The 27412-nt window shown below is 44.4% G+C and overlaps 1 protein-coding gene across 6 annotated transcripts in view; it reads right to left on the bottom strand.

The window, feature by feature from the left end:
• The window catches only part of ankfn1b (ankyrin repeat and fibronectin type III domain containing 1b), a 117785-nt gene that overhangs the window by 53340 nt on the left and 37033 nt on the right, over window positions 1–27412 (bottom strand). The gene's annotated exons all lie outside the window — the stretch shown is intronic.

The raw sequence follows: 27412 nt of genomic DNA, 5'->3' as shown, positions 1-27412 counted from the left end.
AAAGTGATACTGCAAGCGTGTGAATGTTCAGTCACTTCAACATGTCAATAATCAGACATAGTGATTGTAGATAGAAACATAATTGTCTTTTCCTGCAATCAAAAAGATCATGCCAAGTGCAGCATGGGTAACATTTATGGGTCAGAGTCGAGAACCAGAGAGCTCCTATTACCATTAACACTGTGAACATGTGTGAGTGACTCACATGGGACATATTGACCGGTCACCAGTCCTTTACATAAGAGACTCTGATAAGGCTGTGTTGCGTATAAACGGCATCATCTAAAGAAATGCGAGTCGCCGGCGATCAACTGGTTTGGGGTGAATAAACTTGGCTAGACGGCTACAGCGTAGTTGCATCAGAAGTTGGCGCTGTAGGCTACAGGAGAATCAGGGCGAGTGAAACACATGCGTAATACACTTACAGTCTAGAAAAAAGTAAGGCAATTGTGGGTTGTGATTATTCAGCCACACAATACAGCAGTGGTTGTTGCAGACACACCTAGATGAGATCTGCACTCTACTAAGTGCACCTTTCTAGTGCTGGTCATGTTTCCTGTTCCAGAGACAAAGACAAGCATTCGCGCATGAATGATAGAAATTTCCAGGAGGAAGAAGCCAGCAGAAACAGCGGATCAACCATGTGCGTTAGACGTTTGCTACGTCAGAATTTATTGGTAAAGGTATTTCCTTAAACGATTTAGCATATGAACTCCTTTTTGACGAAAGCTAAATCTATTACAAGCAAGCTTAAAAACCTTTTTGCACAATTGAGGATGTTTTTTTGAATTTTGACGTTTTTTAACATTTTTTTCATATCGGTCTAAAAGGATGATTAGACACATGTGGAGAGCACTGAGTATGACCAGGAAGAAAATCCTGCTTCCTGTTACAGAAATGGCCCGCCCGCTCAGACTTCAGCTCTGGAGGATGTCAATATAAATCACTTCAGTCATGGAATCTACATTGTGCTTAGTGTCTGGCGACCTTTAGTTTGACTGTGGGTAGCTGCTGTGGTTGACTTTCTGTGGGTATACATATGTGGATGTATGTGTGTTGTCATGGTGTCTTATGACTCACTGTGTGTTTTCAGAGCCTGGCTGTGGGCACACACGAATCTCTGCCACCTCATTGTCCAGTGAGCGAGTACTGTGCAGCCTGAGCACAGAGTGGTATAGGAAACATTACTCATAGCTGCTGGAAATGTCAAATATGTCGGCATTGCTCTGAAAGGAGACACAGGAAACATTGTCATACTTTCTTTTTTTATCACCCCTCAATTCCTTTTTGTGTCCATCCATGCCTCCATCCACCCTTGCTTTGTGCGAAAAATAAAATACACCTGCCAATTTCTCAAGCTGAGACTAAAGGCGATGCGAGCACCCAGCATGCAACACTTAAGGGCCACAGCAGGTTGTCCCAACACCTGTCAGTCAGGAAAAGCTTTTCTAATTATAACTCACACACAATTACACACACTCGATCCAAATTCACACACACACACACACACACACACACACACACACACACACACACACACACACACACACACACACACACACACACACACACACACACACACAGCACCCATTCTCATAATTGCACCTAGCCACACACACGTTCAGCAGCATCCTTGAAGGGCTCTCAACGGGTTCCGGGTGGCCTTTCCGTGTATCCTTCCTATACAGGCTTTGGGAGGAGATTGTGACAGCTGGGTTCAGGTTACAATCAATGCACCGCAAAGCCTCCGAAAGACAATTATGTAATAATATGAACGCTACAAAAAACAATTATTATAAAGGCCATTTATTATATCTCCTTGGAGATTAATAAAGTACTTTTCATTCATTCATTCATATGTAATCTCAAAACTGATGTTGGATATTAAGTATGAGTGATGAAAGTGAACATTCTGAAAAATACAATACATTTGTAGAATCATTTCCTCCAACCTGCTAAACAAACATATATAGCTGCTGATGGAGGAGCAAAGCAACAACAGCACTAAAAAACATGCAAATGTGTCTCCAAGTATAAGTAAACAAATATAGATTTAAATAAAACACAATTATAGCTCTTTGTATACTTTCACTGAGCCACTTAGACAATACACTACAGCAGCTTTGAGATACATCTTGTCCACCACTGTGACCAACTAGCAACAATTGGCCAGTGAATTTGCCAAACTGTGAGTTTTTATGACATTTACAGCCATCTGCTGTCCTTTTTGCTAGTTGTTGCATCGACATGCTCAGTGCATTTTCACTGCTGAATCGATTGGCAGATTTGTTTCGACTGAGGGCAACATTCTGCGTGCTGTGGTAACAAAGCACAACCCAATTATAAACAACAGCTCAAAGCAGTCAACTGGGGGCCTCCTACGCATCTGGGCTGGCAGAGAGAAGAGGAAGGGGGAGTAGGTGAAAGAGAGGGAGAGGTGTAAAGAAAAGAAAACAATGGGAGAACGAAGGGAAGGTGGAAAAAGGAAGCCAAATAAATCAAATATATGTCAGTTCTTGGTGTAATTATACCCTGACTTAGTTATTCTAAAAGTCAACAAACCTTTAGAGACCTCACGAGGTGGTTTTCGGTTCGGACAAAGTTTTCATGAAGATGAGTTGTTAATTTTCTTTCGACAGAATACAAACAGAAAAATGCTCCATAATTTTAGAACAATAATGAATAACAAAGACAATGTAGATGTACCGTATTGTAGGATTAGAACAGTGTGTTTTTCTTCCTATTTTTCTTCAGCTAATCCATTTTCCACTGTGGTGGTATAGACAGAATTAATGGGGCTCTTAAAAACTCAGACGCTTCTGAGGCAAAAGAAAAAAGAGGGAAGGAAAACAGATGACAAAGGAGAGCTGACAAACAGATATACGTCAAGAGGGAAACAAATGAACAGAAAGACTGGGAAGCGAGCTATTGGCACATACACATGTACAGGTGAGCAGGTGAAAACCAGAAGATGACTAAAGGACGGTTTTTGCGGGCATCACAGATGCCTGTGGCGAGCTTCCTGATGCCCCTGACCAATCAAAACATGTCAACAGCGCTGGATGATGAGAGAGTGACAGGGCGGGTCTTCTCTCCCTGTCTCACGGTCTCCAGTTTTACAATGTCATTATGTGTACAGGATTCCCACTCCCAAGTCTTGTGGTCTAGGGACCAAAGGGACCAAAACATGGCTTCTAAATCAACACAGCAGCGAGAGACTATGGATATTTACCCATAAATCACTGCGGCGGAGCCACCTACAATCAGACTAATAGGGCTGGAAGACGTGCTGTCATCCACGCCATGATGTCACCAAGCCTGAGCCTGTGGGTGTTGATGTTGGTGGTGGTTCTGTGTGTGTGTATGGGGGGATGCCTGCATATGTGGCTGTGGGTCTCTAGCTGTGTGTGTGTGTGTGTGTGTGTGTGTGTGTGTGTGTGTGTGTGTGTGTGTGTGTGTGTGTAGGGGGTTGTCTGAGTATGTGGTGGTAGGTCTATGGCACTGCTTGTGTAAGTGTCTGTGGTGAGTGTGTGTGTGGTGTATGTGGGAGGCGGGATGTCTGTTTATATGGGCTTGTGTGTATTAGGGTGGTCAGTGTATACTTTCATCATGTTTCTGCATTTATGTACGTTCCATTGGTCTCTACACACACGCACGCACGCACGCACGCACGCACGCACGCACGCACGCACGCACGCACGCACGCACGCACGCACGCACACACACACACACACACACACACACACACACACACACACACACACACACACACACACACACACACACACACACACACACACACACTGGTATTCTATACCTCAGACTGCACTTAGCACATGCAATAGACACACATTGACACACATGCACACACACACATTGGTTTTGTGGTTGGTGCTGGCTTACAATGGGTGTGTGATTCCATAGAGAAAATCTAAAAAGTCAAGCGGTTAGCATGGGTCTGCCACGTTTCCACACAATGGCGCTCAATGACCTAAATAACTGGGGACTTTGTGAAATGGGACACCCATTAACTTCTCCTCCACAGATAATTGCCCATTAGATCTTGGAAGAGCGGTGGATTGAGAAATAACTCAACGCCGACACTGACATTGTGAAAGGGGCCTGGCATCCGTTAAGATGGGCTGGCTTTTCGCACTATCATCAAGCCAAGCACTTGGATTATCAAGAAAACTATGGCTGGTTATGCAGTCTGTGCCTTTGCTTAAGCTGTGATTTGAACATGGAAAAGATGATGACAACAAGGGGAAAGAAAGACAAAGAAGAGAACTGAACAATTGAAAAATAAAAGAAAGGAAACTTTTGAAGTAAAAGAAATAAATTGGTATCAAAGAAAAGTATTAAGTTCCTGTGAAGCACTTTCTTTCACACAGTTGAGATACATTTCTGAAATATACATGTCTTTATGGTGACTAATAAACGCCCACAATGATGCATCCAGTGCTGATGTCACACATGGCTGTTGTCAGCCTCACAAAATCTCGGTTAATTGACGCGACCATGTCAGCACTTCATTTCCACTTACTTGTCTTCCGTCTCCCTCGGTCCGCATGCGCCTATTTGAGTGGGTCACGACAGCATGAGGAGAAGACAAACGATCTGAGTAACGTGACTCATTCATTAAAATTAAACGTCTCCATCCTCCATCCTTCAAGAGCGTACCACACACAATACTATAAACAATCACTCTCAGCAGCACAGGGTGAGTCAAGTTTGATGTAAAATATGACGACAAACAGATCAATTCGAGATCCGGCGGCGATGAGACATCAGTGAGGAGGCTGACCTTGCCTGTGATGTGATACAGGAAACCGGTTCGACTGTGCGTCACTGATCCACATAACACATGAAGTTCTGACATGAGAATTGAAAACTCAAGGCCTGGTGCTCAGTGACGTACGTGTTCTTTCTGCTCTCGCTCAGGCGTCGGATATTGCGCAATTACCAGTAACTTGCAAATGCATGTTGTTTGTTGCTCAAAGACAATCAGTCAGACTGTCATCATACGGACGCAGATGAAAACATATCGTCGCCACACCTACACGCGTCGTTAGCCCGGGCTCTATTTACTTTCCCTCATTAGTTTTAAATTGCCCCATCCAGACGTTACCGGGGCCACTGCCTCTAATCATTGGAGAGAGCTCGGCTCAGCGCTGGCTTCGTCCCTTTTGATGTCTCCAGTCAGTACGCAAGCCAATGTCTCTCCTCCCTTCCATTTCTGCTACTGCAGACAGCCCGCCTTGCTTTGCAAAGCTCTTTTCAGACGCAATCACACATCATCATCTCTCAAAATACTTTAGTATTCAGATATCTGTTTCATTACTAGGTGTTAAGTGCATTGATGGAAAGGACAGCGATGTACAGTACTATGTATATACAGGCTGTACAGACTGTTCAGCAAGAGAGAAACACCAGAGACAAGACTGCAAGTTAAGCAAGACTACAGTGGTAGCTTTCACTAACGTGCAGGTGTAATAGAACATATGTAAAACTCTAGCTTAAGATGCCTAAAGATACATTTTGACAGTGATAATTAAGCTGCGGTGCATTTTTTTTTTTTTTTAAAGGTCTAATGTTTTATGAGTTGGCTGATCCAGAGGGACTGCCCCATAGCAAGGATTTACTGTATGAGATAAAGAGTAATAAAAGAAAGCTCCCATCAGCTTTTTATTTCACAACGCCGGCCTCTCATTTGAGTTCATCAGTTGCTAGATTAGTTGCCTCCCAGCAGTCTTATTTTTAGGACTTCCTCTATGCAGTCATATTATTAAACTATCTGCACTGAGACTTTGTATCAGTTCAGATATCTTTTGACAACAGACAACGTTACAGAGGAGAGGTGAAGAGGTCAAACAAAGGGATTGATTCACCTGAACCGTATAGTCCTTTAAGTATTACAACGTATTCCACAATTACTGCAACAGATGGACTCTTGATAACTACCAGATAATCGCTTATTTTTGGGACTCCCAAGGTCTTTGTATGACAGCGAGTGAGTCTTCAATGATGTCATGGTCACGGTCATGGATCCAGAGACTTTTAACAATTCCAAAAAGTGTATCGAAGTTTCCAACCTTTATTTCCAGCCAAGACATCGTGGGGATAAGACATTAGCCAGAATGTTGTCCTGAAGTGACAGAGGTCGGCAAGCTTAACTGAAGGCACGAGTGTGCGAGAGAGGTTTTTTGGAAGCTTTGAAGTGCCTCTCTAATCCGCATGACAAATGACCTCTTCCACTTTCCCTATTGACAGTTGCCCGGCCTGTTTATTACAGCAGATCTATTTATTTCCTCACCACATTCTCTAATATAGGCTGGTACTTGTTGTCTTCTTTGCAGCATTTACTAAGTGTATTGATGATGAACAAAATTGATTGAAGGTTGGATGTTTTCATACGGATGGCAGCCTTCTTGTCTGTTGGTCTCAAATATATTTATATTATCCCGATTATGGGAGAAAAATATGTTATAATGAAGTTACTATCCATATACGATGTGTTAACAATCACAATTTAACTTAAAGTTAACCTTTATGTTGATATGGCACACTGCATATGTCATTATATATCAATAGGTTTGTGCTCTTCTAGTCTACACAATGTCCTCATGAGTATATCTAAACCGCCGGAGAATGTGAGTGTTTGCCCAACATAATATCAGGATTCCAGCGACTAATAAGAAATGCTAAGAAGAAAAATAAAAGCATGACATCATCTCTGCCTGACCTGTTATAGCTTTCTGACCAGGAGCCTAAATATACAATGTTAGCAAGACTAGCATTTCCTTGTGGTGGATAACTGGACTGGTGCCATTTATTACATGTAAACGAGTGACTAATGGGAAATTACAGTCAACATGGTCAGAAAATAAGCAACAATTAATTTCAATTTAGCTTTATATCATCACAAGATTTACTTTATTCCTCAAATTCACAGAGAAAAAATAAATATTACGTCTAAAGCAGCTTGATAATATTTGGCCTGTCTTTTCCAATCAGGTGTCGAGAAATATGCCGTTTCTGGGTAGGGTTAAAACAGCAGGTACATTTTCTGCGGTACTACTGGGTGGCTCAGTGTTATACCAAAGAGTGTGTGTTCTCTCCTGATCCTGGAGTGATTTATTTCATTTTAATACAGCGTGTTTGCTTTGGAGCATTATATGTATTTAGTCATGAGACATTAATAGAGTAGAAAACATGTTGAAAAATGAGCTTGCTGACGTGTGTGTTCGAGTACTGTATGTTCTTGAGTGTGTGTGTCTGTGTGTACTGCATGAGTCTTAAGGCCCATGCTGTCACTCAGTCCAGCTCACAGGGTGGTCCTAACACTGAGCCCTCTCTACTCAGTCACACACACACGTACACGAACGCGAACGCAGACACACACATGCACACACATGCACACAAACAAACAAACACTCACTGGGGTACATGTAATGACATACACAACAAAGTGTACATAAATATATGGCCATATATATGACCATAATGAAGCAATCAAATAACCTCAGCGCTTCCCCTCTTCCTGTCCCAAACCGTACACCTAAATATGCCGCCGCAGACTCCCATCGCACAGCAACACAAACGGAGAGGAACGGCACTACACAGCAACCCTTTCATGCTTCACATTTGGTGCGGCAAAAGGTTTGACTGGAAGGAGTTTGACAGTATGGTGCATTACCCAGTAAGTGACAGTGTCATTTATGTCGACATGTTATTTGGTGCGCAGGCATGTTAGCAGCAATGACTTTGACTTAAAAGGGGATGTTTGCTCCTGATAAAGCTTTTTAATATCACATGGTTCTCGTCAATGGAAGAAATCTGTCTCAACTTTCCAAAAGCCACTTAACACTTACGCTTAAGGCTGTTTTAGTTTTTCAGTAAATTGGACGAGAGGGACATTGACTTTGGCTTGCACATGCTAAGCTGGGCAAGCAATGAAGCTAGTCCTGGAAGGCCAGATATTTAATATTTAATTATTCATAAATTTGATTGATGTTAAAATTTCACATATGTTAATATCAATGAAAGCAACTCTTGTGTAAATATCACCATGTCAGCTTGAAATTTAAATACTGACCTCACTTAGCCCCAACACTCACCACGACAAAGACACACGGACTGAGAGTGAAATGGGGAAAAGAAAAGGTATATTTGAGCATGTGCGTATGTTTGACGCATAGGAACACAAAAGCAAGTTTTGCCTAAGGAATGTAACAGAAATGTTGTTGTTGTGATGTTTGTAGATAAATATAAAACTAAACCAGAAACGTAGATGTTTAATCAGAGTCGTTGTTCTCAACAAAGAGATGGTTTGAAACCAAAGTTCAAACAAAAGTAAATTATGCTCCTCCCGTGGGACCATGGCTTGATTTTCCATATCTGTTTCGACAAAAGACAACATGCCGCAACGTGAGCTCACAAGTGATTCATTTGGGCTATTAGCGCTGATGTATCTGGATTAGCTCCACTTTCGTCTTCCGGGTGAGAGGAAAATGAGTCGATATGATTTGTGCTACGCTACAGTTCTCCCACAGCCGGAAGGGTGACGCTCCCGCCCCTTTCCCGCTATTAGACGTTCACTGAACAAATACTGCAAATGAGCGCCCACAAATGGTAATAAGCCATAATTACCTGTAATCAGAATACATTAGTCCTAAAAGGGTCGCTTTGCTTTTTTGTGACATCGTGGTAGAGCTTGAGGACTAAAATATGATGGTAAGAAAGAATGTGTGACTCTCTGGGAGCCACCAAAGGTTTGATTTGGGATTAGCTAATGATACCATGTGATGCACAAAACAGTCACGCGTATGTTCATGCTTTTTAATCAAACTCTCATGAAAACAGTTGGACTCCTGTTACATATGAGAAAGTGTTGTTGACTATAGCCAAGCCAATACATCTGCAGTTTCTTGGAAAGCCTATATGCACGTCAAAAAACCCACAGACACAACTGGTCAATGGGGATTGGGATAAATTACAATTCTTCTGTAAGCCTCACGATGAGAGCTTCTTTATTTATTTGCCTTTTTTTTCATTTGAGTCTGAATGCTCTGCTGAGTGTGATCCCCTCAATATCTTGTCAAAAGTTTGGCAGGCCTTCCTTCTGTCGCTCTTTTCACCCTCTTTTATGTTCTCATTTCTTTCACTCTGACTCTGCAGAGTTGGAGGCGCCATTGTGTACTTGCGGCTTGTTTACGAGGAACACTGATTCACCCAGTGAGGTTTGGCGTGCTCGTACGGGGAGGGGGGAGAAATATGAATGAATTTACAACACTCAAACCCTCCGCTTCGACCCTCTATTCCCAAATTCTCCCATCATCTTTCTTCCTCTCTACATGCTACTCAGCCACCTCAAGGCACACTTTTCCACTAGTGTGTGTGTGCGTCAGTGAGAGTGTATTTGTGTTAAGCCAGAGGGGCGGCCAACACTGGCCAGAGGCTCATTTTTGTGGCCAGGCCAGTGTATCCCGACGGCTTGCAGGCGTCTCGGGGGCCAGCTCCTCCTTCCAGCTCCATTCTTTCACCCAAGAGCCTCTCCAGAGAGCCTTTGCCACCAGCTAATGCTTCGTCATTTCTAGATCTACCAGAAGAGAAAACAGTGCTTGGTTTTGAGCATTTATTAAAAATGACAGGCTGTGTTTGTGGGACCTGTCTGGGAGAGGAGGCTGATGAGGAGGCGGGGAAACAGACACGTATCCAAAAGTGGAAAGAACATTGAGAGTGGGTTTCATGGCTGGTTTGGCGATGGGAAGTCCTGGACTAACTTGTAATGGTATCGCTCCAAAAATGTCAAGGTTTAAAAACGTCTGCCTGCCTGGTCGCTGATGGCCATGTTCTCTTCTTTGCAAAGCCTGTGGTTGCCATAGAGATCCGCAATATTGCTTATTCTGGTCCTCTAGTTTATTATTAAAACTCAAACATACCGAACCAAAACTCAAACATGCCGAACCAAGGACAGAAATCTATATTTGTCAACAGGGAACGAGATATTTAACTATGAGGCACACGGCACAATGTTTGATCTACAGAAATGATATCAGGTATTAATTCATCATATCATTAGGAACGACAGGCAAGATTTGGATCTTTTTGTGTGGTTAATGAGCTCTTGAACTGAAGAGTCGTTTGGAGTCTCTTTCAGGCATGAAGAGCTAAGCTCCAGCTTCTGGCTCACCTCAATAGTTCACGTGGCGAACAAATAAAGCACCACATGCCTTTCAGAAAGTTCACGAGTTCAGAACATCGGTGAAGGGAAGGGTGGGGAGGAGGGTTTCATTTCTCGCTGACGCAAGAGGAAAAAGTTGGGGGTTGATGAGTGAAAGCAAGAGACAAAAGCATCCTCTGCCTCTCACCTAATCTTTCCCATGTTATTTTGTTGCTTTACAAGCAGCAGTCAGTGACAGGTTCACTCCTTGTATCTTGGCTCCAATCAGCACCAGGTAGGAGGCCACAGGGCTTGACTTTGAGGCCTCAGAGCCCAACACAGGGCCAGCATGACTAACAGGCTGGGATTTCCATGTCATAACATACCCCTCCCCAACCCCCGCCTGACGCCAAGGCTTCCTCTTTGCTGTCTCATACTCCAGCCCCCCTTCCGTTCCCTTTTTGCCATGTCTTCATCCCTCCAGGGGGCTACAGTAGCCGTGAAACAGCGTGACCCACACCCGGGGTCCTCTGTCTCTCCCCCTCTTCCCTTCGTCTAATCGTTTCTCCAGTTTGTGCTGTTTTGGCGTCGGTGTCCGGATGCCGATACCCAAGACAGCAAACCCGACCCCTGCTGACTCCACACTAATACTCCCCAGAAACAACCCCCAACCCACAGTTAGCCTCAAATTGCATCAACCCTCTCCCTCCCAACCGCGGTGTCCTCCCTCCCCCATTCCCTTCTCAACCCTTTTTTGCCACCAGCAGGCCTCTAATTTACAGTGTTTGTGCGTACTGAGATATCCGTGAACGGCTGGCTATTCTGGGCATGTGGGACATGGCATCAATGCCGGATCGCATCCATGCAATTTACCCTAACTGCACCCCACTACCATACTACACTCGCCACCCCTTGCAGAAGCATTTGTGCAGGCTAGCTCAGGTGTCTTGCCCAGTTGCAGTCACAGAGTCTGGAGATCAATTTTGCTTTGTCACAAATCTCGGAGTTTCGGGAGGACTGGTGGTCAACTGTGGCAGCCACAGATATTTCAGAGAAGCAAGAATGCATCTCATTCCAAAATAATTTCAAGAAACTGCAATACCTTGCAGCATCGAACATTGGACGTGCTCCATCTTCATCTCAAAACAGAAACTGTTGTCTTGTGTTTTAATACAAAGTTATCGTGATTACTATCTCATGAGATTGCATCAGTGACTCTGACCGTGTCTTCCAACTCTGCAAAAAACAGGCTGAGAGAGTAACAGAAAGGAGGAGAAAGAGTTAGAGAGAGTAAATGGCCTTAGAGATTCTGAGATCCTCATAACATGCCTTTCCATCCCAGGCATTTGAAAGAAGAAATACCACAGTCTCTGCAGCGCTACAGCTCTTGTAAATAATCTGAGTCTGGGCGCCACCTCAGAATCCCCAGCCTGGTCCCCGGCCTGGTGGGTGCCATGTCAGTTCAGGAGGAGGGGTTTAAGGTGGGGTGGGGGTTTTTGAGAGAGGAAAGAGTGAGGGAGAAGAGGGAAGGAGGGGAAAGGGTTCTTGCATCATCACCGGAGTAGTACTTTCTGCATATAGCCTTTGTGAGTGAGTGGAGTACATTTAATCATTTAATATACTGTACATCCCGGCGACCCACCGTATGTCTTCATCTTGTTGGTTTTCCATGCAGCATGTTTTGACTGTGAGACCTGACAAAAGCTGTTCCATGACCTCCAAAACATGGGTAGTTTATGGGTGACTGGTTTAAACAAACTTGATACAATGGCAGGACAGAGAGAGAGAGAGAGAGAGAGAGAGAGAGAGAGAGAGAGAGAGAGAGAGAGAGAGAGAGAGAGAGAGAGAGAGAGGGAGAGAGACAGAGAGAGAGAGAGAGAGAGAGAGAGAGAGAGAGAGAGAGGGAGCAGACAAATACAGTACATAATACAGGGGGGCTAAATTAGCTCCAGGCTACAAAGGCAGGGGAGCTAAACTTGACCTGCCCCTTGGCCCCAACATGAACACAGCTGCCAGGCATCCCGATTTCCACTCATTGAGCAAGGGGGCAAAATATTGTGTTACTGTGGGTTACCCCTACAAAATGATCAAATATGGGGCGCACACATGTAACATGTCGTCGCAAATGATTCTACTCTCTCTTTATGGCAACACTGCAAATATGTTCGCTCTTACAGGTTTATTGACAGTGATGACGGTCAAATATGTGCAATTCAGTATGGAAAGGAAAGCAAAAAGACGTGGATACATCTTTAAAATAGCCTGGCAGCAAAATATGACAGAAATATACATCCAGCCTATGCAATATCCAGGCCAGTTGAGCGGGTTGGGTGTGTCTCCTAAAATGTATTTACAGTAGCACCTAATTAGTTCCACCAAATTGATTTACTGTATGCATGTCCTATGTTTTCAGGAAGTGACTAGCCAAAAGACATAATAAGAAAGAATCAGGCTTATGAGATATTGTAAAAGAAAGCTGCATTCCATTATCTATTTAGTATGTTGCTGGGTTTAATACTTGGAATTAAATACAAACTATTTAAGTTCTTTTTCAGGCGAGCAAATGTAATTTGGTTTGCAGGTGGGATAACTCTGAGACTTGTTTGGAAAATGAGAAGGGAAATGTCACAAAAACAGGCAAAACATTTCCCGCTGCAAATGAAAAAGTCTGAATTGTTCCTGGTAGCTGACACCAGCACCTCCAGGTCTCCTCCAGGTAAACACAACAACAATTATCCATTCATACCGGCATGATGCTGGCACTTCTTTGGCAGCAAAGACAAGAATAGAAAGAGAGAACTGAACACAGATACCGAGGAAAAGTTGATTTGATTAATGCAATCACCTGACATCCAGGAAATCCTGTTAATTGTGTTGAGCTGAAAAAAGTAATATCGTTTTAGTCTCTGACCATTGTTGAACAGCCCACTTTCAACATTATCAAGCAACACAGATATATACTTTGAAAATATGCCTTGCCCTCCAAACAAAGGAAATGGAGTCTTGCCATTTAACAAACCAGAGACATGCTGAGAATATAAGTGTTAGACACATGAACTGCTAGTCAGAAAATAAATTGTTACAGTGAGTGAAAATAAAAAAATTCAGACACTCTTACAGCTTTGAGTGTTTTTACTTGCATGATAGTGTATGCAGAATATTTATGTGATTCCATTATTTTTATTTGTGTGACATCGCAAAGCAGCAATCAGTAGCTGTGGCCGCTCACAGCTGTTTGTCATCCTCTAGTGGTTACCTGTAGAACTATCAACTCTCTACAGCAGGAAGGACTGTCACAGCAAAACCCTTTCTACTACTGGAGCTGCTACACTACTATTAACACAATAATAACACACAGTGTTAAAACTCATTCACACAAGTGCATCATTCTGATTACATGGCCAGAGGAGCACTAGTAACACCCGGTGTCCCGGCCTGATAACCAAGACACTGAACCTCTGTGTTCAGCGACATTCTTTCTTGACGGCTACTTCTTTAAGTGAAAATGTGTTATCGATTAACACAATGCTCACTGAGGTACGGGAAATTCGAGTCATGCGTGATGCACAATGTAAGGCTGAAATGGTGAGATGCTATTGCCTTTCCCATTGTTTCATACACCAACTTCCATTTATCAAGCCATTCATCTTTCACACTCATCCCTCCTTCTGTTTCATACTTCTGTGTCACTGTCCCCAGTGGGTTCGTGTCTCGAAGTTCCATCTGTCAGCACCGTCCAGGGGGGTGACAGAGCGGATGAGGCCCAGGGGAGAGACATCAAACGTGGGATGCTGGCCTTGGCCCTCCCACTCCACCCCCACACCATCCCATCTCTATTTGAGTTGCTGGCCCCTCCATCTGTCTGCGCATGGTTTGGAGCTCGCTATCGTAGGAGGGAAAGAAAGACCCTCCACCAATGACATATGACAATCTCAGAATAAACATACAAGTTAGGGAGGGGAGGAGAAAAAGAGCTGAATCACTCTTTCATCATTCATCAGCCTCTGCCCCTCACTCTCTTCTGGTCCCTGTCACTCATTTTCCGTATTTTACTCTTTCTCTTACTTTTGTAACGATACAAGGCATTTTGTCTTCAGAAGTTTAAAAAAAAATATTGGAATTATTTCTCAAGCGATCATTAAAGTCCTAGTTCACTTATTTAACGTTAATCATAAGTTCATAACATCGTTAAATGCTTGATCTCAAACAGCTGAGACAAAAAAATATTGCTCTCGGCTCTCCTGAGCTGCAAGTTGAACTACGACATGCATGCACGTTAATGCTGGAGACATGGATACCACCAGCAGTGCAAATTGTGAGTGCATACCAAAAGCATGGCGACTCATTCCCTACTCTAGCTCTCAGCACCGGCTAAAACCTGCAGCCAACATGCCGAGCCCCCCTGATCCCAGTGCCGGCTCAACCAAACACACACATGACAGATGCCTCCTCTGCTGCAGCGCAGGCATTCAGAGCATCTCCTCCGCCACCAAAGGCATATTCCTTTTATAACCAGCAGGGATTAGGACCCATTGGAGGAAGCTAGCATGTGCGCCGGCCTTAGGCGGCTTGCAGATAAAAAAGCATCTCAAATTGAATCAATAACCACCAGCCGCCAACTAATCCTGGCTAGCCCCCCTAACCACCACTACAGCAGTCCCCCCACAAACCCCTGCCAATGGCCTAGTCCAGCCCCACCCCGACCCAAGCTCCAGACCCCTTCATCTTTTTATAACTGCACCCCAGGGCCATGCAGGGGTGCTCCAGGTGAGAGCTTTCAGGCGGGGCAGGGTGAGCAGTATATTCAGAGCGAAAGAGGATGAAGGGGTACACTCGTTCGCCCAGGTAATCCATCAGCAGACAGGCCAGCTTTGGACTGCACAGCGACTGGCAGCCGGAGCAAAGTGGACAGCTGATGTGGGTCGAGCCCAGCCACAGCACGCCAGACAGGATAAAGAGATATAAGCCCCCTCCCCACCCCCCAATGCTCAGAGCTCCCCCTCATCCCCCAACCATGGACCCATGTCATCCCAAAGCTCTTTCATCTTCAAACCCAGCGGGTGCTAAAGCAAACTTTCCACTTTGGCTCTCTAGGGGCTGGGCATTGTGGAATTGCAGAGAGACCTGCACTCTTTGCTCGGTGCCTCAAAGAAGGGTGGCCACACCCCTCGGCGGATTGGTGGACTCAGAGACCAGTAACAGCTTAGCAGCATCAAAAGGAGGCTCGAAGATCCATCCTATGATGATTGTATAAAACTCACTGGGATAAAGACCCAGCTAAATCAAATAGTGTTATAGTAGAGTTTGGATTTTATATTGACAAGCTCATGAAAACATGGCTGAGTTTTAGAAATAGGTATAACAAAGAACTACCTGCCGCTTGTCCCTCTTGTGCCTCTCTGGTGTGTGTTCAATACAGAATATATACACAGATATTGCAATTATTAATATGTCTTTACAGAGAAATCAAGCTGTCAACAGGTCTCACAGCCTCCAAGTTCTCAACGTCTCTGCAGATCACTCAAATTCCACACAGCCCTCTACTGGCTCACCTCAAAATGAATAACATTTTCGATCTTTAAATTCTGGGTTGGGACAGAAAATGCAAGCTGAGATGAGGATCAAGCCGTGGAGTGGTGGGATTTCCAAGCTGTCAGGAAAACTGAGCAAATCCTATCCCCAGGCCACAGGCTCCACACAGGAATGTGGGGCGTCCACTTTAATTGTGCTTTTCTCCCGATCCCCATCTTGCAAAATCAAATTTCCCTTTTCCCACTTGTGGATTCCCTGAAGAGCTTGGTGTAACATCTTTAAATGCCACATATAAAAGTCACAGTGAGTAAAAGAAGGGGCTTCGATGGTTAGATAACTGAAAGCTTCAAAGTCGAACAGACTATAAGAGACAGCCGGACAGTAAATCAGGGAGACACTTCAAAGCCAGCTATGGAGACAGCCGTGCACAGATAGACAAATAGCAGAGCAAGACAGGCGGTCAAACTCAAAGAAAAAGGAGCAGGGAGCAAATCAAGATGCCGCACACAACATGCAAACATTGCCCTGCAAGGACAAAACAGAGCAACAATACCCTGTCTAAACAAACTATCAAAGTAGACAAATTGTGAGCAACGGTCACAAACAGCTGTTGTAAGCAGCCAGCCAGGCAGGCTGACAGAAAGGCAGACAGACAAATAGAGTGAGAGATCCCCGTGTGAAAGACAAAGGAGGGTACAGTAGTGGGTAGCAGCAGCCAAGGGAGACTTCATTAGTGAGGTCAGTGCCCCAGGGTACTTAGTGTAACACTGGAGGCCTATGCAGCCGCCCCCCCGGCCCTATGCCGAGGTGGATATTGCATCTTTGCGATAACATCTCCCTACATAGGAGGGGGCCCCAGCATCACAGCATAAAGACCCCTGTTTTCGGCAAGTTTGAAATAAGGCTTTGTTCCCCCAAGGCCTCGGTCCCCTCCCCCCCACCACCTCCTCCTCCTACTCTTTCCTCTTGGGTGGGCCAAAGACTTTCCAAAAAACTGAGCAACTTGTGTCTGGGGATACACCCCCCCTTCTGCGCATACATACACACACACACACACACACACACACAAAAAACACACTCACACATGCACGTATACAGGCACGTGCACACTGACACACACATGCATTGACACACATATCTCCCACTGCCCTCAACCCCTGATCCCGACAGTGGCGTCCCCTGGCTTTTGGCCACGTCTGTGTGGAGCGGTTGGTAAGAGAGGTGGAGGAACAGCTCCAGGGGGGGCTTTGGTGGGCTCATCTCACCCAAGGGAGAGTGGGGGGCTCACAGAGAGGTGTGTGTGTGTGTGTGTGTGTGTGTGTGTGTGTGTGTGTGTGTGTGTGTGTGTGTGTGTGTGTGTGTGTGCGAAGGCCTGAGGGGGCCTAGTCCTGGTCAAAGGTGCCTGGCTGCCTGGGCACTCCAGGGAGCTCCAGAGACAGGCAACCTTTACATGGAGCCTCCATAGGCACAGACGCGCCACAGTCAGTTACATACAGTCTACTGTAAAAGCCCTCACCACTCATCAATAGCCACACTCACACTCAAACGCACAGACAATAATAGTAACATTCATGAATCGGCACATTCATTTTCTTTTTTTTTTCTTTTACCAACAAACATGCATCATGTTAACTCACAAAGCATCAACAACATAGCTGTAGCTATGAAAGTAAGAAAAAAAGCCGTATGCTAATTTCCTTGTCCATTCCTGACATGTGAGGGGCTTGTCAAGGTCTTACAGTAGGATGGACAGTATAAATATCCCTGTTGTGATGCTGAGACGGGTTGCCAGGTAGGAAAGACATGCATGCCCCCATTTATACCCACATCAGCTGGTGGATTTATAGGACCCTTAAAACGGATCAATCATTTTCCACTCCCAGGTCTCTACACCTCTCATCCCCTCTCTCTACACTTTCCCTTTTGACTATACACTCAGAGGGTACATGCAGAACTGGGGGGAGGTGGGGCGGGGGGCGGAGGGGTTATATGTGTGTGTGTTATGCGAACATTATGTCTGAGTGCACCTGTGTGGCTACCTTTAATGTGTCTTTGTGTGTGCACATACATGAGTTGATGGCGTATGTGTGTATGCACACGGCTGCGTGTGCTTAGCGGCTCAGTCGACTACCAGCACTGAGTGCTTTTCATGTTCATTATCACTTGTTTTATAGTGGAATATTTAAGTCTGGAGGCCTTGGCACGGCTGCGGCTATAGTTAGAGAACAAAGGAGAGTGCTGGGGGTGTCAGGAGGGTGTGGCATGCCGAAGCGCAGCGCAGAGCTTCTCGGTAAGTGTTGCGCCCCACACTTCATGGAAAGCCAGGGGGCCAGCCGTGCAGGCAGACGGAGCTAAATTCAACTCATTCCTGTATTAATGGGAGCTTATGTGCCATTCCACCTCACTGAAGAGGGCATTAGCCAGAGCCAGACAGCCAGGATACACCTCAAAATATCCTTTCTCTGGCCTTCCCTGTCTCTCTCGCATTATGTTTTTTTCTTCTTACATGTGTGTTTGTCAGTAAGACTGGTAAGGCTACGGCTATGTCTGTGTGGGGAGGCTATCAGATAGATTGCTCTGTCTAAAACTTTGTCTTTCCAATGTATTTAAAGCCTAAAATAAACCAAATAAGACATGTGCCTGCTCGGTATGTAAGTGGTTTGGCGTAAACATTCATTCCATATCATATTCCATGCTACACCACAGGGAGAGTTAGATTACTCAAGAGGTGGATCTATATTGCTACAAGCTTTTCTCACCTGCCGGACAATTCATTAATATCTATAAGCAAGCTCTGCGCTTCTGTTTTTGATACGACACAAACAAAGGTTTGTCTGGCAGGGTGAGCTCAACTTTCTGTGATTCTGCAAGAAATCAATTTAAAAAATGCTAAAAACAAAATTGACATCCTGCTGGCATTGGGGTGACCACTGTGCAGGGAGTGACCCTGGACTGGGTGAGACCTGACTCTGGTATGGTTATTGTTTCAGGGAACACTATAGCTGACTCACTGACTTATGTAAGTGTTACTTTCACTTGACACTGAACATTAATTTGCATTTTCCAATCCAAAGAGAATTTACAACAATATCAACAGCAACAATGACAAAACTAGTCTAAATTTAGAGGAACAAAATACTGGCCTGTCTTGTCAATGCCATTTCCTATGACGTATTTACAAACTGAGAGAACATTTTCACAGTTGAGGGGTTTGACAATCACAACTTTATTATTGGAAGCAAATTACACTATCCCAATGTACTGCTGTCAAATTGTTCAACTCAGTCTCCTACTTTCTCCACGTTGTGAGCTGTCAAGAATCGTTCTGAAGTGTATTGTTCTGCTTTGAATTATTCTACTTTGTTCTGTTGGCTGGGACACGGTGTGTCTGCATGTGTTAAAAGAAATATAAATATGCACACGGAAAGACATTCATTGTCTCACAGGGAGTTTTGTGTCCTGTGCGACGGAACGAGCTGAGCGGTTATTAGCTGGCAGGGATAATTGGACTCTATGTAGGTGGCATGACCCAGCTGTCTGCAGCAGGAAGGCCCAGAGCTGAACGTGACCTCAACCGCTGACCTTACAAATGCAATACAGTGACCTTTGACCCCCTCCCCCTACATTAAAGAGACGGTGTTGTCTTTCTGCAGTCAGCCAGCAAATTACAGCACAAGAGGCCAAAGAATCTTCACCTATTCTTTTTGTTCAGATCGGTGTTGCATCCTGTTGTATTGTCATTAAACTGCGACAAGAAATATCAGGGGGGCTGCGTTTGACTTGTGGCCGGTAGCTGCGAGGTGCATTTTAACTGCCTCTCTGTCCTCTCTCACCATTGTCACACAGACCCATTCCTTTATGAACGGACTTCTCATAATTGTTTTGTCCTGGGCACATTAAAATGTCAAAAGTAATCACAATAGACTTTTCAATCCTTAGGATAAGGTATGAAAAATCCATGGTGAGGATTTTTAATGAGCAAAATTGACAAACAGTATTCTACTGTGGCCATAAATAAGACCTATAACATAACTGAACTGTAATTAGCACTAGTTACTCCATACCTTGGAGTACAATCATGAATCTCTACTGCATACATCAGTAAAAACAGACAAACTCTTCAGACTTCTACGTGGCCTTATGTGTCGTTTGCCATGTGATGTAGAGCTGCTGCTTGCTTCCCCGGAAGCTTATTAAGCCCCATATTATATTTAATAAAGATTGAATAATTTCTTCTGACGCTAGTGAGGATGCTCTTTGCCTTGGGATCACCATGACACACACACGCACACACACGCACAGAAGGATAGTCTTACAAAGTACATGAGTACCTTCAATTTATGATACAATCTTTCAGGAGATCCCCCTATGTGCCTCTTGTCTCCCTCTGTGCATCAGTCACCAAAGAGAGCAGGGAGGCCTCTCTTGGGGGACATTAGAGGAGAGATATCTGTCAAGAAGGACGCAGCGCTCCCTAAGGCTGCCACTGAGCGACAAGCGTGTCCCCTTGCCGGCTCTCCTGTATCACAATACTGCTGTTGAGTGACTGGAAAGCCCTAATGGATGCAGGTATCTGCTGTTAGTCTGATCTTCTATAAAAGCCCTTGGCAAAAGAAGAAAAAAAGATAAGGGGACAAGTCAAGGGGAGGGAGAGAATATGTGTGGGTTTATGTGTAGGAACTCCTTTGATGGGGAAGTGCGTCAGACTTGGTAGCTCATGCATTGGTGTGAAGAAAATATAATGAGGACACGTGTGGGTGCACCTTTAGAGAAAAGAGAAAGTGTGCACGCGCATAAGTATGTACAGGTGTATGTGTGTGTTACTAAGTGAGTGTCCAGCGTACACGTATATGTGTGTGTTAGGTCATTAGTGCAGCTTTAAAGGCTTGGCATCCCTGCTGAAATCTGCAATAAACCGGAGGAATTCAACAACTCACAAAGTCATCCGGGGGAAAAGAGTTTGCCAGCTAATCCATCAACTACATGAGTGTTTCTCAACCTTTTCAGCACGCAACCCAAAAAACACCTCTCTTGTTTCAGGCAATAACACACAGAGGTGCACTCTAACACCAAAGGATGGATTTTATTTCCTTTCACATGATATTGTAACTGACTATTTAGTGGAATATATTGGACAACATGACCGTCTCTGATCATAATCATGATTGTCTTTTCTTCAGAAACACAAATTGACATAATTGTGAAGTCAACCAAAAAGATTATTCTCTGGAATCAAATAAACTTTTTAACATTTGCGCTTGAATATTCTTGCTTTTATTTTGTCCGAGGCTACTACGGTTTGCCATCGAGACAACCACCAGGAGACTTGCAGGGTTTTTCCAAGACGTTCCATTGGGAGCATTGTTAGTGAATCTACAGGAGAGGAGCACTGTAGAGAAAGCACACTGCTTCCCCTTATCGAAAGTTTGACAACACTTCAAAATAGTTTTATAGTGTCTCGTTCTTTGGGCCTCACATGGACCACCCTGATGCATCCCACCTCATTTTTCATTTCACAGCCTAAATCCCTCTTTCCTCTTTACTTCATCCTCTCCATATCCTCTCTCATCCGCGGTGCTCTTCTCTTTCTTGCCATGCATTTTTATCCTAACCTCTCCTAGCTCTCTTTTACTCACCTCCTACTCTCCTGTTGTTCTTTTCTTGTTTACTCCACTCATCCATCTGGCCTCCTGACCTGCATGTTGTCTGCAGCCTGAATGAGCTATTGCCTGGCAACCCAACCCGTCAGTAAGAGTATTTTCCGTACAATACAACAAACAGAAAGCAAGAAAGGAAATTCCAGTCAGCTGAAGGTGACTGATGTTGAATATGGAAAAAAGCGAAATAATGGGGAAAAAGTTGAGAAATTGTTATAGTTTGAAATGTGCTCAGTATTCTATCCTTTCAAGGTGTCACATCTAGCATAGTCAATGCCTACAGAGGTGGGCTTTACATTGAAATGCTCATTTTTGAAGCTGGATACCCCTCATTAAAAAATAGTTGTGGCCACTCTACTATATCTCCATCGACAAAAGTTTAGAGTATATAAGAAGGCCTGTATGTCTGCAGAGAGATTTCCAATTATAAATAGGAAATGGAGAAAGACAGAAAGGTGGCTGAGAAATGAGAAAGGGAACAGTAAAAATGAAGAGACAACAAACAGCAGAAAGAGAAATGGCGGAAAGAAGTGGAGGAACAAGGAGAACTGACACATTGCAGAGAGAGGCAGAGTGGACGGCGTGGCCTATTGTTTCAAGCTAATTTCATGGGATCAAACCAAAGCACAGCCCCAGACACAGACGGAGCTACAGCAATCTGTTGGGAAATCTCCCCTCTAATTGGCCCCATGGAAAAAAAAGAAAAAAGAAAGGCCACCGCCAGTGCACTGCAACTTGCTCTTGATTGCTTTACCTCCCCACATGACCGGCTGTACAAGCAACTAGGCCTGCCAATCAATCACCGCATTGGCGGCTTGCTGCGGCTAACACAGAGGCGCACAGGGTTAACAGTAAGTGATTATTTTATGGTGCTGCAACAATGTATGTCAGTTTTGATTTTGATTTTTTTTTTTCTTTTTAAAGCAATAAGCAGGGCTTTCACTATCAATCAGTCACTCTGAAGGAAGAAAACACTCAATGTTTGGGGAAAGGAGTGAAAACTTGACAGGGATTGACTGTGTGTGTGGTGATGGTGTGTGTGAAAGCAAGACAATAAGCGAGAGTGAGAGGCTTTGTTTTAAAATGCTTCATAATGAAAGAGTGCAGCAGCTGAAGAAGGAGAGTACAAACAACTCCATACAATGGGTTTGCAAGCATCCTCCCTCTTTGTTCAACTCCCACCTGCCCGTCTATACATCAGTGGCTGTCACTGCAGTGCACTCCACCTCTCCACACCTTCAGCCGCCCACACACACGCACACACACATACTCAGTGTCCCATGAGATGAGGTCATGGCTGGAGTATCTCTACTATGACGACGCCAAAGAACAATGCAGCTTACACAATGATTAAGGAGATCAGTGTGACATACATGTGCTTTGTGGAGGTTTATGTACCTGTGCGTTCAAGAAAAACACTTTCACAAGCGACCATCCTGCACAGCCTCATTCCGCCTGACAGCGATGCTCACTGAATCGCAGCCATTTTGTCCAAATGGCTGCGTGAAGCGAAAAGCGGTGGAAATTCACCCCATCGCAGGGGACGAGTCAGTGGTTAAAATGAAAAGCACCGACATAGTCATCCTTTGCAGAGCGCCCGCTCGGGCCCGATAGTGGCGACAGTCCCGTTCTAGGGTGACTCATTGTTTCCAAAGGCCCCTCATATGTGTCGCATTAGGAGGAGACGACAGACAAAACAGAGCTCGTCCCCTCATCTCCTCCTTCATAGCTCCTCTGCCCTAGCCTCCTCATCGCCCTCGTCCTCTGTTTCCTGCTGTCAATTTGCTTTTACTCTTGGGGTTTGCATGTGTCTATCATCCCTACTTACGCCTCACTCTTATTGATGTTCCCCGCTTTCTTTATTTTTCTTTATGTCAATCTGCCTCTTACCTCTCTGCTTCCCTGCTTCCACCTCCGCTAAGTGTCTACATGGGAAATTAATGAGGCGATGTGGAAACTCTTTTTTATCTCATCAACTTCCGATTGGGTAAATGCACTCATCACTCTTCTCACTCTTGCTCGATTGTTTTCTTTCTACTATCCCACACATTAACTTACATCATTCGCTCAGTGTATTGTCACTATTTTGGCAGCCAACTGATTTTTTTGCCTGGTTTCTGCTTACCTTCGTCTTGTTAATCAGAGGGCTTCGGTAGCCCCCATTATCAGATCAGTTAGACTTTCTGTGTAGGACACACGCTCCGTTGTCACCTCTCACTTTAGCTCTTTTGGTCTATGCCAACACATTGTGCGGTGTTTAAAATCTTGTCACTGGAACCACAGGTATTCCTGTTGGCAAGCGATCAAGGTCCTGCCCTTGTCCTGTCAACACAAATGTTGTGAAAATACAAGTTGAGAAAATGAAGACAGGAGCAAGGAAGAGGTGAAGTGGATGGCGGGATAGGGAAAAGTCCTGCCTGGGCTTGGACAGCCAACAACAAGAAGCTTTCCAACAAGTCTGCCTCAGTGTGTGAGTGCATGCGCGTGTGTGTGTGTAATGATGCGTGTGTCCCTGGTGACAGGCACTCTTAGTGACTTACAGTATGTGTATGTGTGTGTTATGAGAGTGTATGGAAGATGGGAGGAGAAGGAGGGGGCTAAGTCCTTCTAAATATGCATCTTAATGGCTGCTCTGTTCCCACCATTCACACCGAGTGATGGAGAGGGCGAGGGCGAGAGAGGCAGGGGACGAGGAGAAGTGGTGCTGCATGTTTTCAAGTGGGCAGCCGAGACGGGGACGCAGACGGAGAGACAGCGAGTTGAAAAGACAGAATGGCGCAAGCAAACGTCAACAAGAGAAAGGCTATGTAAGGAGCCGCCATACCTGACTCCTTCAACCGTGGCCCCATTCCACAGTGAAACACACACACTCACACACACATACACACACAGGCCTCAGCCGCAGTAGTATTGAGGAGCAGAGTGGAGAACTAGCCTCCTCAGGCAGTAGCTGTTTGTCGCTAAATGAAGGCCGGCATTCTTTGGTTTCCCAGGGAGCTGGGTGCCTGCCAGTCCCCCGGCCACTGAGTGCCATTTTATTAAGAACAAAATGGAGCCCCTATGAAAGGAGCCCAGCACTGAGCCTGCACAGGTCTCACTGAGCTGAGCTTCGGCATAAACAAACACCACCTTAAAGAGACAGGCTGGCAGAAAATGAGGGACGGCAGGGCCCCTCAAGAGCCCGCTAAGAGATACAAACTGCTTTGGGATTGGCAGTGGCTGTTACTGATGAACGGGACGAATGCAATAACAAGTCAGTTTTATCTTTAAAAAAATAACATAGCATTTTGCTTCACAACCAGTAGATTACCAGTATATATAAATGGTAAGATGCTGTAGATGAGATAATAACAGTAAAGGATCAACGTTCACCTTAAACTGCCCAAAGCTAAGCAATGTTAGAAAGTGTAGCAACTATTTCCACACCGCCCAACATCATGGGCAGTCTATAATCAACACTGAAAGTTGAGACCGTGGAGGGACACACCAACAATTATGGACATGCAAGCACACACATATGCAAACATGAATAATGATACAGTCCACAGACAGACAGAAGTCTTGAGTGGGTTTAAAGACACATTATTAGACAGGTGAAGCAGTGGAAGGGTGGATGATCAAATGATGGATGAATGGATGGAGGGATGAAAACTGACCAAGACGGGAATGTTTTGTATACAGCGGATTTCACTGGTGTGCATATTAGGTCTCACATCTCATTAGGAGATATTTATTACAGATATGTTTACACTTATTACAGTGTAAACATACTGTACATGAGAAAGAGAGAGAGAGAGCGAGAGAGAGAGAGAAAGAGAGAGAGAGAGAGAGAGAGAGAGAGAGAGAGAGAGAGAGAGAGAGAGAGAGAGAGAGAAAGAAAGGTCAGACAAATACAGTACATAATACAGGGAGGCTAAATTAGCTCCAGGCTACGAAAGCTTATGTGGATTTGCATGCGTGTGCATAAAAAGTAAAAAAAGATAAACACATTACAGGAGTGATGAATAACTAATGTGTCATGTCACTACTTGACAAATTTTATATGAACTAATTCATTCATGTTTAGAGACATAGCTCAAGGCTATTATTCAAAGAACTGATCCTTTGTTAACTGATCCTTTGTATAATTGATGGATTTTCTATAATCCATCATATATATAAATAATATTATATATGTATTGATGTCAGGACCCTGTAAATAAGAATGCTATTTCATTTATTTATTACTGCAAATTCTTATTTCTTATGATATATGATAGATTTATGATAGATACATTAAGCCGAAAAAAAACAAAGAACAATACAGTGTGATTACACTATAGTGTGAGTCATAAAGATAACGGAATCTTTTTAGAAATATTTAGTTTTAACCACCAAAAAGCTACTTGTGTTTTCCATACACATTTTATTTAATGCTACAAATGAGTGACAATTATCTTCAAACGTGTAATGATTTCCAAGGAAACATGTGTTCCCATGGGGATGCATATCAGTACTCTCCCATTCAATCACACACACACACACACACACACACACACACACACACACACACACAAGCGCACGCACGCACACACAAAGTATGATGGGACCAGAGCCAACATCTGTCTTTGATATTATTTAACTAACCGCTTATTGTGGGAGCCCACCAGCACCACGGATGGCGTCTAGCGCTGTGTGTGTGTGTTAGTCTACGAGCGTGCTTCGGCGTCCATTCAGACACTTTGGCAAGCCGCTGTTGTGTTGTTACATCCTTCATGGGTTGAACTGTGTGTGTGTGTGTGTGTATGTGTGTGCGTGTGTGTGTGTGTGTGTATGTGTGTGTGCGTTTGTTCAGTATGTGCGTCTGCATTTCTGAGAATGTGACTGCATACCAGCGTGCAATGTGTGTTTCCACAGACATGTGAGAACAGTGTGAGTGTGTGCGGTGGCTATCCCCCTCCATAGTGAAAGCCACAGCCTCAAACCACATCAGAGAGCGTGTGGGAGACAGAATGACAAGGCCAGGAACCAGCCAGCGTCTGCCTGCAGCCACACACAGGCACGGACACACGCTCGCACACATTCATACTTACATTCACATTTATCACACTTACTCATCTGCGTATTGACACACGCTGTCTCTTAAGCTCTCTCCCTGTCCCTCTCTCTCTCTATTTCCCTAACACACACACACACACACTCGCGCGCACACACATGTTTAACACCAACCGTCATTACACCACAAGTCCTATCCAGTGGTCACCGTTTAGGCCAAGGATGCAGTCTGCTGCAGGGCGAGATGTTTGTGTTTGCATACTTTCTCACAGGCCGACATTGACTGAGCGGAGGGCAAAATAGGCTTTCTACTGTGGATTTGTTTTAGCATTTTGACTTGGTGTAACTGTCACTCATTGGTGTGTGGGATAAATGAAAATGAAAATATTTGAATAATTTATTTATGTTCACCTCACTGGGTACAGAAATATAGGGCACACAAGCAATAACTAGGCTAACAACAGCTCCGAAAACAAGATAATTACAGACATGTGCACTAGCACAACTAATCATATTCCTCCTGCACATGCGACTTTGCACGCTTTCAGTTAACAGCCATAATATCCACACACTCATATTCATCAACAAACTGACAAACTTATATTAACAGCAGTGATGCAGTAGCATGATGCGTGCTTGCCTTGTCTCACACACACACACACACACACACACACACACACACACACACACACACACACACACACACAAGCATGCTGCTATTGCCAACGGAAGACCATTCAGGCAATTTCTCACGCTGACACAAGCGCGCGCACACACACACACACACACACACACACACAGCACAAGTGTAGATCATCCATGGGTCAGTGAAAGCTAGAAGCAGTGTTTTTCCTTGCGGTGGACACACATCAATTTCAAGGAAATTGCTCGCCCCATTATTGGAAAGTGTTACCGGAATGTCAATTAAGGGGGAAGTTTTTAACCTCGCACCACACAAATAAACAGTGCACCCCACTCCCCCTTATTAAAGGCGGTGTCAGCGCAGACAGAGAGTCTGGAGGGGGTA

This window comes from Clinocottus analis, unplaced genomic scaffold, assembly GCF_023055335.1.
Source record: "Clinocottus analis isolate CAN_PGR_092001 unplaced genomic scaffold, fCliAna1.0.p SCAF_19, whole genome shotgun sequence".
NCBI lineage: Eukaryota > Metazoa > Chordata > Actinopteri > Perciformes > Cottidae > Clinocottus > Clinocottus analis.
The sequence above is the reverse complement of the archived record's forward strand: the minus strand, read 5'-3'. Positions and strand labels throughout refer to the sequence as shown.